Source organism: Lactuca sativa, chromosome 7, assembly GCF_002870075.4.
Source record: "Lactuca sativa cultivar Salinas chromosome 7, Lsat_Salinas_v11, whole genome shotgun sequence".
In the NCBI taxonomy this organism is placed as follows: domain Eukaryota; kingdom Viridiplantae; phylum Streptophyta; class Magnoliopsida; order Asterales; family Asteraceae; genus Lactuca; species Lactuca sativa.
The window spans coordinates 172,372,031-172,392,791 of record NC_056629.2 but is presented as its reverse complement, the minus strand read 5'-3'; positions in this window follow the sequence as shown (position 1 = coordinate 172,392,791).

Here is a 20,761-nt window from a genome sequence, read left to right as displayed (position 1 = left end):
TTCCTTAACTATCAATAAATTGCTAAACAACCCCTGTACTTTTAATTAATTCTTTTAATTCCAATTTATTTCTGATTAAATATTAATTAAATATTACTATTTCTAATTAATATATTATTCTCATAATATATTAAAAAATTATTTATTTCAATTTATTAATCAAATAATATTCAACCTCTCTCCAAAAAGGCATCCTGTCCAGTTGCTACTTTTGAGGGTAACCCGAAAGGACTGTGCTACAATCAATTCAAGTATATACCAATTATAATTATGGTCTTAGACACCTAATCCAACAGTTATAGGCATGGTGTGTTGAGTACAATGTTTTGGTGTCTGATCTTCCTGTTATATATGTTAAGTATGGTGAGCATCGGAGGTTTAGAATCAGGTGTTGGTGGGACTGTTAGGGAAGGTCCGAGTGAGTAGGAGATCCAAAGGATCACTACTACCAAAGTGTCCAAGGTGATCTAGGAGGTGATTCCATAGTTGTTTGAGTCGATTCAGACCACTTTGATCAAGGAGTTTGATTGGTGCTATGTCTCTGCCATGCAGGCAGTTGTTGCTGTAGCCGCAACAGCCGTCGCCATTGCATGATTTCACAAGGGCGCGGCAACGAAATACCGATAGTTCAGTTATATGAAGCCCTCATATTTCAGGGGAGACAGGGACCCAACTATTACTCTAAGATGGATATCTGATCTGTAGGGATGCTTCTACACGTGTTCATATCCCGACGACAAGAAGGTGAAATTTGCACTGAACCTTCTTCATTGGGGTGCGAAGCATTCGTCCGAGTTTGTGACCCAAGGATTTTCATATCCAAAGTGAGCCGCAATGACTTGGGAGCAGTTTTGGATATGTTATGTGCAGAGTATGTTCTTCTTGTGAAGCGAGAGCGACCAACACAAGAGTAATAGAGATCACCAGGAAGTTACAGAGAGAGAATTTTTCTGCCCTGAGGTATGTTGCTTCAGAGCAGGTGTAGATGTTAAGATACTTGAGTATGATCAGGATGGAGATTTAGGAGTTTGTGTCGACTCAGTTGTATCAGACCTTGACTAAATTGAATTCAAGCGTCAGGAGGAGGGGGATTGAGTTGGAGACCTAGACAAATATGGAGAGGGGAGCTTCAGGACAGTATCAGCTGGTGGCCAAGCGGTTCAAGTCCACCGACCCGAGTTCAGGATCAGATGAGAGGAGGAATTTCGAGTGTGGAAGGTACAGGAAGTTTTATGGTGGGAGGTGCCAATCTTTTACACGTCGTACGTGTGGCAAGGAGGGGCATTTTGGTAGCGACTGCAAGCAGAGTATGCTAGTTTGTTTCCATTGTGGCCAGGAGGGCCACATCAGAGCTCATAGTCCCCTTGACAATTATTTGACGGACGTTATAGGACAACCAAAGTCCCGAAGAGCAAGGTTTGAGTTATTAGTTCTTCGATTTGGTCAGGTACTGCATTGTTGATGTCCTTTTATTTTTGTTTATGTGTTGGAAGTCCAGTTGCAATCTTGAATTATCATTTGAATGATTTTATCTTATTTAGCTCTGGCTTTATGTAATTTCTTTTTATGAAGGGATTGATTATTATCCTTGAAATGCTTGCTTGCATGTTGGAATGTGTGAATGTTGTTGTGGGTGTAGATTTTCCTCAGCATTTGGATGTTAAGGGTGGGGATCAAGTAGTAGAGTTCAAGTTGGCCATAAATTTAGAAAGATTGTTGAAGTTTCTAGGGTCTAGCATATTCCAAGTGGGGGATAGCGGAGAATTCGCAGCAAGAAGACCTTTTTCCAAGGTTTAGTTCCCAGCTGGATTTATCCAATTTGGGATTTTTTTTTCATAATTGTTCGATCTTTTGATTTCGCATTGGGTTCATCATTAGTTGTTGAATATCTTTTTGAGTTGTCTTAGGTTTATTTTTGATAGTAATCGATAGGGCGTCCTCACGTTTTAGACTCAACGATGTTAGCAGCCCACGTTGAGGGTTTTAAGGAGAGCTTCCTTGTTTATTCTTGTTTGATTAGGGATTGGATGTCCAAGTAACGACCCAAAGTCCTTATAGGGTTAATTAAGTCTTGTTGGGATCGATGTGTGAAAGTGTTGTTATTAGTTAGCATATTGGTGGTAAGCCTGAATGCTATTATTTGTTAGCAGACTGAGGGTCAGCCCAAGTATTGTTATTTGTTAAGTGGACCATGAGTAAGCTCGGGTGCTATCAGTGGTTAGCAGATCGGAGGTAAGCATAAGTGTTGTCAATGGATAATAGAGAAAGATTGTTACAGTCGAGTAGGAGAATGGTCTAGTTTAGTATAAGATCGTTGGGTTTCCTTAAACTGGTGCATTTATATGTGGAGTTAGCAGAATGGCTGTTGGCCAAGAGTTCTAGGATTCATTGTTAAAAAGAACTAAATATAGCCGAAAAAGTCTAGGACCTGTCAAATCTGCATATTTTTGGTCCACATAGTGATAAAAAGGGTGGTTTAGCCTTGTCTGCTAGGTTTTTGTGAGGGTTTCTCACTTATGCATCAATGTGTGAGGTTGGTAGCTATAGTTTACAATGTAGTTCCCATTTCAGATGTTCGATCATCGGTGCAAGGCCATGAGACTTTGGTCGGATCAAGTCTTGGAGTATTGGTTAGCATGGGTGACAAATGGGGTGATCTAGTTTACCAGAAGCATCGTGAGGTGGTCGATTGATAATTAGGTGTCATAATATTTAAGCCCCTAAACCTTAGGTTTAGGGCATCCTCTTCAGAATCCATCTCCCCATCTCGAAACCCTAGCAACCATTCATGCTTGAACGTCCATTTCATCAAATTTTAGCCTTGTTCTTGAATTTTTGTAGACTTTTGGAAGAGGGGGAATCACAAGGAAACAAGGGAACAAGAATCAAGTTTGGATCCACACATTCTCTTTTGTTTTTTGAGTTCTTGAAGCTATAAAGTTCATACATTAACATCTTTCCTTCTAGATTCAAGTTCTAGGTCATATTTGGGTGATATTTTCCCTTTCTTGAATGTTCTTGAAGTTTCAAGAGCTCCAGAACGTGTGGTGGCTTTCCTAGGTCCTTGAACCTATGTCGATTGGGAAAAAGGACCATGCTTGGTGCATTTTGTGTCCATGTTGAAGTTACAACCTCATTAAGGACCAAATGGACTTTAAATGCTTGATCTAGCCTTGAAATTGAGTCCAAATGGCTAAAGTTGGAAACTATGTCCATTAAGTCAGTATGGAATAGTAGACCTAGAAATATGAGCTTAGATCTAAAAGGATTAAGATCTTAATGAGAGAAATGGCATTTTTCCAGTAGCCACGACATGATGAAGGGTAGCCACGGCGTGGCGAAGTCTAAAATCGTGACTGCCTTGTTCAAGCATTTCTATTGTGTAGCCAAGGAGGACCACTGCATGACAATCTACTTCATGATTGACTCATTGACTTTTCGCTCCCACATCGTAGCTATGGAGGTCCATGACATGACGTTGAATTTGACCAACATTGACGGTTGATGTTTTGACCAATTTGGACTTTGAGTCAAACTTGAGGGTTTGGACTCTTGATTAAGATTATTCCATATTTTGGTATTAAAGGGCTCATAGGGGAAAGCAATGAAGAAAGGAAAGTACATCACAGTGTTCCATGGTTCTTCATTTCAGGTGAGTTTCCCTCACCACACTCGTGGGTCAAAGGCACCATTTCTGGCCCACTAGTTTTGGTCATAATTTATTAGAGGGATGCCCTAGGGACTGTATGTAGTCACATAGGATAGACTGATGATTCTTGATCTAGGCTTTCTTGCATGTTCCTTGTTTTGTTTTGGCTCCAAAGTAGGATCATCTATTTGGGTATGTATCTCACCTATGAGTACATATGGTTATGCATTCCTTGGAGAGTTGGTTATTTATCCTTGTTTATAGGGTGTTGTTGTGCTGTAGTGATATGCTAGATTTACATATATCCAGGTGTGATAGGATATAGCAATAGTAGAATGATGGTTAGAGTACTAGTTGGCTGGTTATCGTCTAATGGAGTGCGCTACAGGCTGTATGTAGTCATGTAGTATAACTTGATAACTCTTGATCTCGGCTTTCATGCATGTTCCATGTTTGGTTGTGGCTCTAATTTTCATCATCTGTTTGGGTGACTATCTCACCTCTGGTTACTTATGGTTACGCATTCAATGAAGGTTAGTGTTAGATTAGTATCTAAGTCCATAACTATAATTGGTATGTACTTGACCCGAGAGTAGCATGGTTCATTTGGGTTGCATGGCACCGGAACAATCTGAAGGATGGATAATTGAGAAGAGGTTATTTATGGTTTATTAATATATTATAAGTTAATATGAAATCATATTATTTAATTATTATTGATCAAGAATTGATTTGGAATAAATTTTGTGATCAAAAGAGACTAAATACATATATGGGGATTGATTATGTAAATCATTCATTCTTATAATGTGGGCTTATGATCCATAGTTCTTTATGTTGGGTTAAACCCATGTGGTGACTCAGAGATGATCCATGGAGGTTTAAAACCATGGAGCACGAGGAATATGGAAGGTCATGCACATTAGGGTTTGCATGGTGTAACCCTAATTAAGCCACACTATATAAGAACCCCTCTAGCTCATGAAGTCGAACCTAAGTAAGCTTACAAGAGGGCAAGCTGATTTTATGAGTGCAAGTAACCTCCTCTCAAGTTTCTTCATTGTTGGTGGTGTTGTGTGATGCCATTTGAGGTACAACACTTGGGGCAGTAAGTTCTTAAAGGTCCACGGTTTCCAACTACAAGAAAAGGTATGTCATTTTACTAGTTTTTTGTATTACATATACTTCATAGTATGCTAGTTAGGATGAAACCTTAGAAAAATGAAAGTTTGCATGTATAATAGAGAAAACATAGATTCAAGGTTCCTAGGGTTCCATGCACACCTTAGGAGTGTTAGAAGGCTCAAAAATCTTTCAGTGGTATCAGAGCCTAGGCTTTTTTTCAATTATACTTGATGCTACTTTTGTTAAAGGCTTAAAAACTCGAATTTTTGTTGTCTGGACTGTAGACTCACCGTGTCCACTGACAGACTCGCCGAGTCAGCCCTATAAACTGACCAACTCGCTGAGTGAGTTCATGCACTCGACGAGCTGGTGCTCCTGGATGCAGAATTTCGAGTTTTAAGGCTGGAATTGGACTAGGATCATTAACCTAAACTGTTTTTGAACTTATAAACCTTTTTTTGATGTGGTAATGGTCATGCTTATCTAATTTAAAAGATAATTGTCAAAGTTTCATGTTTTGTGTTAGTTTATATGGTTAGGCTAGTTACATGAAATTTGTTTGATATGAATTGTCTTGTTCTTGTGAGTTTAATTTAGATCATTGACAAATTGTTTGTTTTTGTAAGTTATAATTTTTGATCTAAATGTTTTTGATGAATTCCATAACTGGTCCTCAAGTTATGGAAAATAAAAAGGTTTTCCTTTTCAAGAGATCATTAAAAATTATAGGTTATGAACTTGAAGAGTCTTTTTTCCCACAAGTGGTTTTATGAACAAGAGTTTTTTCATTAAAACCTATATTAAACTCATAAGTTATAGATTCCAAAAGTTTTTGAATAGTTCAAAACTTGCCCTCAAGTTTTGGAATTTGTAAATGTAAAAATCTAACTTTTGAAACATTTAATTCCAAACCCTAGAATTTTAAAGTTTAAAACTCTACCCTTATACTATGATAATATTATAGGTTTAATATTTATATATATGTATAAGAACAAAGTAAGTCTTACCGTTAGTAGGCCTCATTCACGAAGCCGGTCTATAAGGGGTGTATAAGGTTATTGCCTATAAAATGACAGTTTAATGGGTATCCACTCTCACCCACCGCTTCCTTGACTGGTGCAAGGTCATTAGCCGAACGGGTAGGAAATGAATCTAATTATCCTTCATTAAAAGTATAATGATAAATATAAAGTAACTAAAAAACTTATAAATTACCAAATATTAGTTACTTAGGAAAATGTGAATATGGTGCTAGCCCATGAGATTGCACTTTCCACCTTGTTAAGTTGTTAGTGGAGCGTTTATGGTTAACCGGCACACTAATCTGGACTGACAGTGTGTGGAAAAGAGTAGATTCATGTTAATCATAGATCAATGGAGGGTGTGTGGTTAACCGGAACATTGATTAGGTGGTTGTCACATTGGGTGTACCAAGCTAATTTGCATGGTTATTCACACATTGTTTGTGATCCTCGGCATCCCAGTCACAAACTTGAAGGGCACAATCAAGATTTAAACATGCCATTGAAAGTTTCAATGAATATCAAAGGATCTAGGAATTTCAATTCACTTAAAACCTAAAATTCTTTTTGTTTTTCGTGATGGAAATTGGTAAATCGTCATTTACCTACCTTCAAATATTTTGTAGTTTGGATTACGTCATCCCACTTCCAAATTGTAAAATATTGTGTTTGGTCCTAGCCTTAATATTTCATTTGGGTGTTATATTAAGGACTTAAATTACTAACTTGAATTTCTCCCATTGTAGATGTCTAGTTCATACAACTATGGTCTACCCAAATCTTTTGGAATAGTATTTCCTCTTGAAGATGATGTTCCACCGTTGGATCATGGAAGTCATAATTCACTTCCTCCACCTCCTCCAATTATTCTCCATAACCTACAAGCTCGAAGAATTGAAAAATTCAAGGCCACTAAAGCCCTAGTTGAAATGAAACATGAAGATGGAAGGCATGTGTGTACTCACGTCTTGGAGATGAAGTCACATATTGACAGGCTGAGAGTATTAGGTGTCGTTGTCTCGAGGAAGTTGGTTGTTGACTGAGTTCTTCAATCACTTCATGATTAATATAGTGAGTTCATTAAGGACTACTATGTGACAAACCACGACATGACCCTTATTGATCTTACCTATTTGCTTGTTGCTACTAAATCAGCAATGATTTGGCTCACTAGAAAAGCAAATTTGATTGGAAGATCTACTCCCCAAACTTCCATTGACATTGACAATGGAAACATTGGAAGTCTAGAAAATATTTTTCTTTCCAAGGGAAAGAGAAAGGCTAAGTATGAGATTGTCCTGTGTACCACTCCCAAAGAGTCTATATGTTTCTATTGCCAAGAGAAGGACATTGGTTGCAAAGCTACCCTAACTACCTGAAAGATCTGAAAAAAGGTGGAATCAAAAAGTTTGAATCTGCTTCAGGTAAGTCTATTGTCTAACTCTATTAAGTTCCTAATTGTTGATTCTTAATACATGATGTGACAAGGTTGCATTTTGATGTTTTGTAGGATCATGTAGAGAGAAGGAGGCTTAAAGGAAGAGTATTATGAATCTGGTCGCAAAGATGGATTTCAATCGCATGGTTCAATGACTGGATTTTAGAGCTGCTGCTTAAGAGTTATGATAGATTGCTTAGAAATATGTAGTAACATAGTTTTCATTTGTAATTGCATTGTAAGGAAAAGTTTTTCCACACTTTTTATAAATAAATAAAAATTTTCTTTATTTTTTATTATATCTCCTTGCAAAGGCATTTGTGAAAATTGATGTTTGTATGTTTCTATGTTAGCATTATGAATTTGATTCTTTCGTTTGTGGTAATGTCGAGTATTTGCTAAATAAGGAAGGATTCTCATCACCCAAGTTTCAATTGGACAGAAACTTGGAATCATGCAATTTATATTACATGACGAATGAGAATTTTCATCTTTGGTAAATTAAGACTAATTCCTTGTTCACATGTATATGTGAGTCAAGTGAAGGACTAGGGGATCGGATACACTGGGCGTGCGTTGGTGAAGATCAACTACAAATATCGATAAGACTATTCGTCATGATTTACTAAAGTTTAGTAAACATGGTTATGCTTACAAGTTTAAGTATAATTCTGAAACATTGGAAAAGGTTCAATGTATGGTAGAACGAATGAGAACAATCAAATTAGGCAGAAAGATAAAAGTTTTGATGAGAATTGTTAACGAGATTTGAGAAAGCAAAGTTTGATTTGAGTAATTGAAGATTTAGAACACGAAGAGTAAATATTAATCAGATCTCATGTTGATAAAGATTGATTACAACATAAGCAGAAAAGAGATATTTGTTACGAAAAGTCTCTTTCTACTTCTAACCTCAGTCCCTATTTATAGAGAACATGAGTGTACAAAAAAATATACTAAGTCTAGACATTTAACTTCGCATAAAGATGACTTAGTAAAATAACATAAAATGCGAAACTATACAAAACACTATATTCGACTTTTACAATTTTACATCTACAATCTCCCCCTTTGTAAACAGTCGAAGCTATTCATCCCATATGCTTTTGAACAGCTGAGTAGATTGTCTTTCGCACTTCTCCATACCAGGAGATCACCTTCTTGAGATCTTTCTTGTCTCCTTCATTGTTCTTCTTGCAATTGTTCATACGAACAATAAAGTGCGTATATTGCGAAAAATTATATCTTTCGATCTTTGAGACTTTAAACAAGAACTTCTTAGGTTTCCCTTTTGTATCTCTTCCAGAAAACACCATGCCGAAAGGTTTCAGGCATATTTCCCCAACAACATATTTCGATAATGTTGATTGAGATAAAGTTTCTTCCCAAGGAACGTTCACTTCTCTTCCCAACACATTAGCCAGTTTTTCATCTGTAAGAGCCAAACAATCAAAGTAGTTGTCGATGTATGTCTTCACATGAGCGAAGCCTATCTTGAACACTTCAGTCTCAGAGCCTTTGAGATTATTTTCTTCCATATGCTTCAAAATCAGAGCCACTTGAATTAAATCATTGCAGTTCATCAGAGGAAAATCTGGTACAGTGAAGTCATACTGCTAGTCGTCTATTCTGATAACGAAATAACAAAAATTTTGAAGCATGTCTTCAAACAATATGTCTTTCAGGATTGTGAACACCTTTTTGATCTTCATTAAAGACCAAACTTCATCTGGATTCTTCCCCAAAACAGCATGAAATCTGATTTTCATGTGTATATAATCATCAGGATTATCAAACTTCTCACTAATCTTGTACTGAGCAGTGATGAATAGCATTTCATTTATTGGAAAATCCAGCTGACAATTGTCTAAATTCGCAATATCATAACTTCTCTTTGGCTTCTTCTCGAATTCGTACATTTCCCTTCCCACAACTTTTGACTCTATAGTTTCGTAAGAGTAAAGCTTCGCAGGATCTCCTTTGTTCATCGTGGGAGGATCACTTGCCCTCTGCCTCCTGATGCTTTGTACTTGCCTCATCCTTTCCAACTCTGCTTCAGCCTCAACTTTCTTCTCCTCATTTGATTTTTCATATAAAATCCCTTTTCCTTTTCCCACCATATCTGTTTGAGGTTTTGAACTTGAACCTCCTTCTTTTTCTCCAATAACGATTCCTTTGGCAATCGTTTTTGTGGTTACTGTGGTTGAGGAAATTGGCTTCGTAAGTATGGGAAGTGTAGTTATAAGCTGAGTAGATATAACTTTTCCAATTGTCTTCACATCCTCTTCTTTACTTAAACTTTTCTCTCCCCCTTGCACCCCTGTGAAAGCAGGTGGGGCACCCTTTGGTAGTAAAGAAGTAAAATTGGCGAGTGGAGCAAGAGCTTTCTGAATTGCTTGTTCTAAAGTATTAATATTTAGAGACAAGAACTCAGGAGTGAGAATTTGTGTAGTTGAAGATTGCGAAACCACCATTTTAAGCTCAGACACCAACTTGGTTAGCTGATCAAGCTTCTCCTTTGTTTCTTCGTTATGGGCTTCAAGAATAGGAACATCAACAAACTTTTGTACTCTTGAAGAAACCTCTGCAATCTGCTTTTGAACTTCAGCATTTTGAGTATGAATATCCTGAAGCTGCTTCGCAAGTTCAGATTTCAACTCTTGAAGCTTATAGTTGACATCCTCCCAAACTTTCTTCACATCCTGTACAAAAAGAACATGACGTTCTTTTGCAATAGCTTTCAAATCCTTGACCACTGAAGAAAAATTGCTCCCTTGTGCTTGAATGTGAAGCTCATTATTCTTGTCATTTAATGTTATCCGATGTGGCACCTTGAAAATCGGATCATGACTGCAAAAGATAACCATGCTTCGAAAATTAACTGTCACATCTCCTTGAAAACCGGATAGAATACCAACCATCTTGAGTACACAGCCTGTCAAGTTTCCCGTTATAGAATCTGAACCGTTAAAATCCTTCGCATGGAGTCAAGGCTCTTTCACTTTTGGGATATAAAGTGAAGTCATATGCCAGATTTGCGAAATCATCAGTCTGAGTTGGTTGTACTCAGAACCTCAAGGATTTCGTGTGTCCATTGTGTCAACAGAATAAGATGAGAAACAAAAAATTTGGAATTTTGTGATGTCAAAAATTGAATTTGACATGAATGCAGTTAAACCCCAGGCAAAGGTTGCTTCGTCAATCATCAAGAGAGATAATCAACAGCTTGTGTAGTTTCCCGTGAATTACAATCGAATACTTGTAGAGAAGTATCGAAGGGCTTCTTTTGAAAGACATGTTGGATTGGTTTTAAATTTCATTACATATCAGCCTTAACATAAGTTGAGAAATTGTAAATGAAATTACTTGTTTGACCAGTGTAGTCAGTGACAAGTTGGCTTGTGAAAATATTTATCATGACTAGGATTTGCGAATGAAACTTACACATAAATCATATTCAAAAAAATTTGTTCTGGATCTTGTTGGGTAACAAACATTGTTGGTTGTGAATATTTGATCAAGACCACACATGCGAATTGAATATGATTTGAAGTTTCGAAATTTTTGATACTGAAACAAAGGTTTCGTAAAAATCTAGAACGAAGTTCCCCGTCAATTCCTTAAGATTTATGATTGTTGGGTTTCACTTCCATCACGGACTCATGATGTTAGATCATAAACACAGACTTGTGATTTGTCTAGGTTTTGATTGGTTTTATCAAAGACCTCAAGGACAAATCTCTTCAAAAATGTGGAGTGTAAGAATTGTTTGGTATAAAAAGATTGGATGAGAATCGAAGTATACCTCTGTTATAATGGACAAAACAGAAAACTCTTAACTCATTTGAGAAGAGTAAGGTAGCTCTGTTAACTTATGCGAATATAAGCCTTTTCGGGAAGAAATTTTCATGTGATAATTTCATTAAGGCTTTCTTTTCACACATAGAGTCTTGTTGAGGCTTTTGGTCTACATATAGCAGCATGCTTCTAGGGACATCCTAACTAGTTTTTAAAAGAAAGTTAATACCTTCCCGTAGAAACACATAAGTATGACTTCTTCGCATTTTAGCCCTTAGTTTTTATGATCTCAGATGCGAAAATATGTGGATGCGAAGCCATGCGAAGTCTCTGAATGAACAGTAACCTCTGAACAAATTTGACTCATAACTGTTGAACCAGACTTTTAGGCATGAGTTTTTGAAATTGAATTCGCATTAATCATCCCCAAACCTGCTAAAATTCTAACAAATGATTTTTCATCAAGAGGTTTTGTAAAAATATCAACAAGTTGTTCAGTTGTTTTAACAAAATGAATTTCAATATTCCCATCTTCCACATGATCTTTGATAAAATGATATCAAAGAGCAATGTGTTTTGTCTTTGAATGTTGTACTGGATTATGAGAAATGCGAATTGTACTTTGCGAATCACAATACAAAGGAATCTTTTTCATGTTTATTGCATAGTCACGAAGTTGACTTTGAATCCAAATAATTTGCGAAGTGCAAGCAGTAGCAGCAATGTATTCTGCCTCAGCGGTTGATATATCCACACAAGTTTGTTTCTTTGATTTCCAACTCACCAACTTCCCATCCAATAGTTGACATCCACCACTCGTACTTTTCCTATCCAAAGTACATCCTCCTAGATCAGAATCTGAAAAAGCTTGAATGAAAAACCCCATTTTCATACGATACCAAAGTCCTAAAGAAACTGTTCCCTTCAGATAGCGAAAAATATTTTTCACTACAGTCAAATGAGGTTCTCTGGGATTAGCTTGATATCTAGCACAATTGCAAACCGAAAACATAATATTAGGTCTACGTGCAGTTAAGTACAATAAAGACCCTATCATGCTTCGATAAAGTGTTAAATCAATAGCAGGAGCATCTAACGAAGGAGTTAGTCTTGTTCCTACTGCCATTGGTACTCTGAGTTTTGTGCTATTAGACATTCCAAACTTTTCAAGCAAATTCTTCGTATATTTTTCTTGATTGATTAAGATTCCATCCCTGTTTTGTCTTATTGTTAAGCCAAGAAAATTATTAAATTTTCCCATCATGCTCATTTCAAACTGACTTTTCATTAGATTTTCAAATTCAATTGACAATGCTGGATCAGTTGAGCCAAAGATAATATCATCAACATAAATTTGAACAAGCATTAGATGACACCCAACTTTCTTGTGAAATAATGTGGGGTCAACTGATCCTTGTTTAAATTTAGATTGTTTCAAGAAATTTGTAAGTGTTGCGTACCAGGCTCTTGGTGCTTATTTTAATCCATATACAGCCTTATCTAGGATGTAAACATGATTAGGATGTTCATTGCTTATAAATCCTGGTGGTTGTTCAACATACACTGTTTCTTCTAGTTCTCCATTTAAGAATGCACATTTAACATCAATTTGATAAACATCAAAGTCTTTGTGAGCTGCATAGGCTAAAAATATGCGAACTGCTTCAAGTCTTGCAACAGGTGCAAATGTTTCTTCATAGTCTATCCCTTCTTGTTGCGAATAACCTTTAACCACTAGTCTTGCTTTATTTCGAATAATATTGCCATCTTTGTCGGTGTTGTTTTTAAAAATCCATTTTAATCCGACAATTGAAACATCAGAAGGTTTAGAAACTAATCTCCAAACCTTGTTTCGTTCAAATTCAACCAATTCAGATTGCATAGCAATAACCCAATCTGAGTGTTCCATAGCATCTTTTACTGTCTTTGGCTCTATTTTCGAAATAAAGACATTAAACATACATAGTTCTTGGTTCGCATTCAGTACCTCATTTTTCGCACGAATTTGAGCTCTAGTCAACACACCATCTTGTGGATTACCAATTACCTGTTCTTTTGGATGATTTCTTGTCCATTTCTCAAGTGGTGGAAAATTAGGATCAAATTCTAATGGTGCATCTTCATACATATCTTCATTTTCAAATCCTACAACAGAAAAGTTATCATTTAGTTCATGAAACTCATCATTTTCATCAAGATTAATTGTCTCTGTTTCATCATGCTCCCCCTCAACATGATCTTTATCTTGATGCTCCCCCTCAAAATGATGTTCTTGTTGATTCTGCGAATGCTCCCCCTCAACTTGATGTTCCTGTTGATTCTGCGAATGCTCCCCCTCAACTTGATGATTCATAATTTCATTTTCCCCCTCGAAAGTTGGCTGACTATCTTCATGAATACCCGTATGTTCCTCCTCCATACGAATATCAGTCGTACTTTCACAAGTTATCGATGTTGTATTTATTGTTGAATCATCACTATGTTTTGAGGATTCTGATGTTTGATTATCAGGAGCATTATTTTCTGCGTCAATTGCCCTGTCAGGAATTCCGAAAATTAAGTCATAATCAAAATCATTGATTTCAGAATTATCAATTTGAGTATTTGAATCCACAAGTATTGATTTATTTTCAAATTTACTATCCATTTGTTTAAGATAGTAATCATCAAACGTTAAATTGAAATTTTCTTCGACTTTTCTTGTTCTTTTATTAAGCACTCTGTATGCAACTGAATTCTGTGAATATCCTAAGAATATGCCTTCATCAGCTTTAGCTTGGAACTTGAACAAATTATCTTTGAGATTCATGATAAAGCACCTGCAACCAAAAACATGAAAGAATTTTACATTAGGTTTCCGATTATTGATTATTTCATATGGAGTAACATTGAATCTTCGATGAATGAACGATCAATTCTGAGTAAAACATGCAGTGGACATTGCTTCTGCCCAAAGATATTGAGGTAAATTCGCATATGTTAACATGGTCCTGGCTGCTTCGCATAGAGATCGATTTCTTCTTTCAACAACACCATTTTGTTGTGGAGTATATGGTGATGAGAAATTATGCGAAATGCCTTTGCTTGTGAGAAAAATATCAAGAGTTTGATTTTTAAACTCAGAACCATTATCACTTTTAATTTTTCGTACATTCTTCTTCAGAGTAAGTTCAATCTTTTTGATAAAATTAATCATCGTCTGAGCAACTTCAGATTTCAACCTGAGAAAAAACACCCATGTGAATCGAGAGAAATCATCTACAACAACTAAAATATACCGCTTTTTATTGATTGTACCAACAGTCGACGGTCCACATAAGTCAATGTGAAGAAGTTCCAATGGTTCTACGATTTTTGAATCTATCACAATCGGATGACCTTTTCGATGTTGTTTTCCTTGTTCGCAAGATGCACACAAAGAATCATTGTCAAATTTTAGTACTGGTAACCCCCGAACTAGATCTTCAGCGACAAGTTTATTAATATTTCGAAAGTTCAAGTGTGACAATCTTCTATGCCAAAGCCAGCTGAGATCATTAGATGTTTTTGATAGTAAACACACAGCAGGTTTTCCCACAATTGGTTTGATGTCCAGTGTAAACATATCACCATATCTTTTGGATTTGAGAAGTATTTCATTTGACTTCACATTTGAAATGATACTTCCATCTTCATTAAACACAACTTGATTTCCAGTACCAACAACAAGTTGTGACACGCTTATCAAATTATGTTGAAGTCCTTCAACATAAGCAACTCTGTTCACAGTAAATTTTCCATTTATGACTTTCCCATAGCCTTTCACTTGACACTTGTGATTATTCCCAAATTTGACTACTCCTGCATTTTCCAAACTTCTATAATCTCGCAATTTTTCCTTACTTCCAGTCATATGACGAGAGCAACCACTATCAATATACCATTTAGAATCATATTGCTCGTCACACATCACCTGCATTTATTGAAATAATTTAGGAACCCAAGACTTGTTGTGTCCATCATTAGTAGAATGAAACAAATTCTTGGAATTTAAAAACCATGTTTTCACTTTGTTTGTGACAGAATCCATTATATCAACATCATCAGATCTAGATATTGAGATATATTCATTCAATAGTTTTGGATTTCCATTGATTGTAATCTTATCCTTCACAACATTCACATTTTTGATAACTGGTTTCCATTTTTGAACTGGAACTTGCGAATGATGAGATGATGAACTAGCAGTGGAAGAGTTATTTGCGAACTTGTCAAATGCATTCTTGATTTGTTGCTCTGAAAACTTCCCACTTTGATATTTTCTTCCTTTCCCTTCAAACCATCGATTGATTGTACTTACATCAGATTTTCCTTTTGTATATGAAACTTTGGTCTGTTTTGAAACTGAAGGATTTGGAAAATTTGGTTGTTTTGGTGAAAATTTTATTTTTGTTTGAGTTGAATCTGTCAGACTTGATGAAGTTTTCGTGAATTTGCCAACATTTTGAAACTTTTGATTATTTGCAAATTTTTGCGAATTCTCAAATTTCCGATTGTTGTCATATTTGCGAACATATGGACTTTTATCAACAAAATTTGTTTGTTTTAATATTGCTCTGAAATTTAGATGATTTTGTTTTTGAAATTTGTTCTTTTTCATCTCTTGGTTTGTCATTTGACACAACTTGCCAGAAAACTGCTTTTCTTGCTTTTCTTTTTGAAACATTATTTTCTGTTGAATAATTTCCAACCATCAATTTGAATTCATGAGAATTTAATTTCACTTCAGCCTTTGATTTTTCAACTTTTTCGAAAATTTTGTTTGGTTTTTCACCTTTAACCACCCATTTTTGTAATGATTTTTGTTTTTGAAATACATAAGAATTTTGAGTTAAATTGTTTTCTTCTGTGTTTTGATTTGCGAAAAAACCTTTTGTGGTTGACTTTAGATTATCTTTTTCAATCATTTTGTTGAATTCAGGATGAACTTTCTCAGCATTTCCAGTAGTGACAAAAACTTGATTTGGAAAAATGGTTTTATCAGTACATAAAAAATTTGGATATACCACTGTGTTGGTTTCCAAATAATGTGCGCCTTTGTCATTTAAAATTTTGTCAAATTCTTTTGTATTTTCAAACACTTGATCAACCACAACTCGTTGAGATGTTTCATTTGAATCTTTCTTTTCTTCTCTGTTTTCTTCATTATCATCAGATTTCCAGCTTTCAACTTCCACATTATCAAACTTACAATGTTGTGAAGTTAAAGGTTTATCAATTTCATCCTCTACTATCGAATCAACAATAAGTTCTTTACCTTTAATCTTAGATGTGATATTAACTATTGACAATTGAGAACAATCTACCTCTTCTTCCTTTTCTATCTCACTGATTTCACTCATATTATCTAAATTTTCATCAATATCAGCATAATTGAATTCAGAGGCAAGAGTTGAATTTTCTGTTTTCTTTAAGATTTTCACTTGCTCACACTTTGTCAAACTTTCATTGAAAATGTTAACTAACTCATCAGCATTCAGAAATTCATCAATTTGGACACTACCATATGTATATCTATCATCAGGTATTTTGTCAAATTGAGCAATTGTACTTTCACAATCATAAGAAACAACATCAACTTTTTCATATTCATATTCAAGAAAAGGTAACAGTTTTCTATGTTGTTTTTTGCTAATGTCAGAAGAATGATGTAAAGCAGTTAATTTTGCATATAGCCGTTTGGCAGAATTACAATATATGTTCCTTTGTGCTAGCAACAACCTAACATCATTTGTAAGATTATTCCTATCACAATCTATATTTTTGATCTGCATTTCAAGTTTTTCTACTCTGCTCCTCTTTATTTCTAATTCTCTCCTTGTCTCACCTAGTTGCATACTTAATTTTTGAGCTTCAGTACTAGCAGACACAATAACAGAATCAAAATAAGCCACAGTTTCATAAAATGAAACAATTTCAGCATCATAAACAAATAAAGGAATATTAAACGATTCAAGTATCGCACGTACCTTGGTTGTCATGGATGATTTGTCTGTGGATTTGGATACAAAGCACCTTCCTGATATTTCCACTTCGCAATCTTCAAAACTTGCGAACATTGCTCCATGTGTGGGATGCCTCATTTCCTCGTCATCAGATCCTGAAGACCAGATCTGATACGTACCATTTTCTTCATTGTCAGTTTCACCTTTCGCAACCAAAGACACTCCTTTGGTCTTAGCACGTATCTCTTCAATCTTTTCAGAGTAGTATGCTTCATCTTTAACTTTTTCCTTATTCTCTTCTTTCTTTCGCAACATGCAATCAGCTGCAAAATGATTCACACCGTTGCAGTAGTGACAGTAAATTCCTGAATCACCTTTCAGCTTCTTCTCTTCTTTCGCATCTTTTTGTTTCTCATCAGCTTTCTCCAATTTCTTCCTCTCCTCCCCTCCAGTTCTTGTGACTGCATTTTTCACATCACTAGCCTTTCCTTTTGGATTAAAAGGCTTTTTGAAAAACTTCTTAACTCTGTTGTTTGAATAGAATGTCACAGCTTCATCATCAGAGTTCATCAAAAATCCTTCTTCATCTGAACCATCTTTTTCATTAACATCAGTTTCTGATACCTTTGAAACAAGAGCCAAAGGACCTCAAATACTTTGTTTTGATTCTTCATACATTTCTGAAACTTCACATTCATGTGTTTTCAATTGATTGTAGAGATCATTCAATTTAGTTGTATCAAAACTCTGTTGATTCTTAATCATCATGCTCACACTTCGCCATTCCTTGCGAAGACCCATAATGAAAGTTAAATTGAACTCCATGAGAGACCTAGTGATTCCATACCTATTGCAGCGAAACATAAGCTCATTCAGACGATCATAGTAATTTTCAAGAGTTTCTACATCCTTTTGTCTGAATTCCTTCAGTTCAACCAGACATTGCTTCACAGAGTTGATCTTCGTCTTTTCTCTACCTTGATACTTCTCTTTTAGAGTGTTCCAGATCTCCTTGGCTGTTTTACAACTACAGATGTAATTGTAAACCACAGGAGGTAGAGCACCTCTTAGTTCCCTCATGCACCTCATTTCATTATTCTTCAATCGTTTTTCTTGATCAGCAACTTCAGTAGAAGTAGTAGATGGACCAATTGGTTGAACATTAACAGGAGCTTGCATTGTTCCATCAATACAATTCCAAAGTTCTTCATCAATTCCATTTAAGTAATCTTCCATTCTATCAGCCCACTGATCATAGTATTCTAGAATTAACATCGGAATTTTGGTTGAAGAACCAAGCAAGTGAGAGAAGGAAGTCATTGTATTCATGTTGAAGTTCGCAATTGATGAACACAGAAATTTTTCAGAAAGCCTTAAAAACTTGATGAAACAGTGAATTTGATCAATTGAATTGATCACAAATCACTAATCGATTACTCGACTTAACAATTCAAAGACAGAATCAATTCAAATCTGAAGATCAAATGTGATTTTCAAAACCAAAATGCACGGAAAATTTTGAGTAAAGTTGCAACTCAGAAAGCAAATGATTCTAATACGAAATCAGATCGAAGCAGTTTGAATCCTGCTCTGATACCAATTGATAAGAATTGTTACCGAGATTTGAGAAAGCAAAGTTTGATTTGAGTAATTGAAGATTTAGAAGACGAAGAGTAAATATTAATCAGATCTCATATTGATAAAGACTGATTACAACATAAGCAGAAAAGAGATATTTGTTACTAAAAGTCTCTTTCTACTTCTAACCTCAGTCCCTATTTATAGGGAACATGAGTGTACAAAAAATATACTTAGTCTAGACATTTAACTTCGCATAAAGATGACTTAGTAAAATAACATAAAATGCGAAACTATACAAAACACTATATTCGACTTTTACAATTTTACATCTACAATTTTCTCCAATCTGAAAAGATACGAGAGTACTTTAGTACCATGTTTTATGATCATCTTAATGTTTATGGAAAAACCATATCACAATTGATCCTATAAAGACATCTTAGTGCATTTGTATGGCTAAGAAGAGGAATCGTGAATTTTTGTAATAATTTAAATCAAGAAGATGAGTCATACTTCGTTCCCAAAACAAGTCTTAGAGTCATACTCCAAGATTGTAACCTTGAGTGACATAATCTCAGGAAAGGTTTAAAAGACTTATCAAATGTAGAGTAAAAGTTTTTGATTCTTGTACATTTAAAATTGGTAAGTTGTGATGATTTTGGATAAAACAAAGACCAACTAAGGCCAATTGTGTGAAGTGTTTGTCTTGATAAGGATCCACACTAGCTCTTGAATATTTATTTTGTCAAGGAATGATTCATGAAAAAAGAATCTTATATGTCAAGAGGGCAGTGGGAGTCTTAAAGATCTTGGAAAAGCTTCAAGAACTAATCAAGAATAAAACCTATTGTTTATCACTAGCACACGACTTGAGGTTTATAACCTATCGTGTTGACATATTCTTATTTTTGTACCCATTCCAGTTAAAGTTGACTATGCATGTGAGTTCTATGAGTTCTCAGTTGTTTGCATAATTACTTGGAAGCAATGGTAGGCCCTTGTGCTGCCAAGTGGCAAGAAATTAATATTGAACAAGTTCAGTTTGTATGAGTTTGGATTTGTCACTGACCTTGTCTTGTGATTATGGTTATGACAAATTCATATGGATAGCAATATATACACCATAAAATCCAAGTGTCATAAGGTTTCTCTCCGACTCATGAAAATGATAGTGATGAAACGCTTTCACTAAGTAGATTTTAAGGAGATATAATTGTGATATTTGCATTCTCAAATTCAATTATGGTTACGGCATCCCTTTTCATAATTTAAATTGTGAGAAATGGAAAAGGATCTAAACATTTGAGAATTATTGTTGTATGTTCTAAAATTGTTAACGCGCACATGTGAGCTATCTAAGGAAAAGTGTATGATTTTGAGAAGCCTAGATATAGTTTTACTGAAGCATCTCATATCAGAAATCTGAACTTTGGTAAGAAAGTCAATAAGTATTGTGTGACAACCCGAAATTTCCATTTTGTACAAACTATATCACTTCAATAGAAGTTATAGCAGTCACAGTTAATTTTCAGAGTTTTCGCGTAAGTTTGAGTAATTCAGGGTTTACACTTCAGGAAATATCAGGAGAGTGGGTGCACTAGGGTTTTGTGCAACACTGTTATTCCAACACTCTATTATATTAGAGATCATTACAGGAATAAAAATATTTTCTGCCAAAAATTTCTCAGGACTATAAATAGAATTCTGAACCAAATTCATTTATTATTCAAATTTCCAACTAGAGAAAAGCCATTTTCTCTCTCACAGATCTTCGGGTTTTTATCCCAAATTGTGAGTACCTCTTTCTAGTAGTGTTAGAAAGCTTTATATGTGTTAATAACATGATTTAGAAGGCTAAATCACTAGATCTAGGAGTTTACTCCCCAAGGTGTTCTAGGCCGGTAAACTCCCGAAACCGAGCCTAGCTTGTTCCTTGTGTTATGCTACTGCCTTAGACTCAATTGTAGGTGTATTAAGGAAAAGAAAAAAATCAAAGAACACAAACAAATGAGAGTTTACGGCCCAAGTGTATCTTAGGCCGTAAACTCCATTGAAATGGAGCAAAGGGTGCTTTTAAGACACCTAAAGCCCTAGAGCTTTACATGGAATTGTTTCCCACTTAATTAAAGGACAAAACCACATCAAAACCACCTCTTGAAGTGAG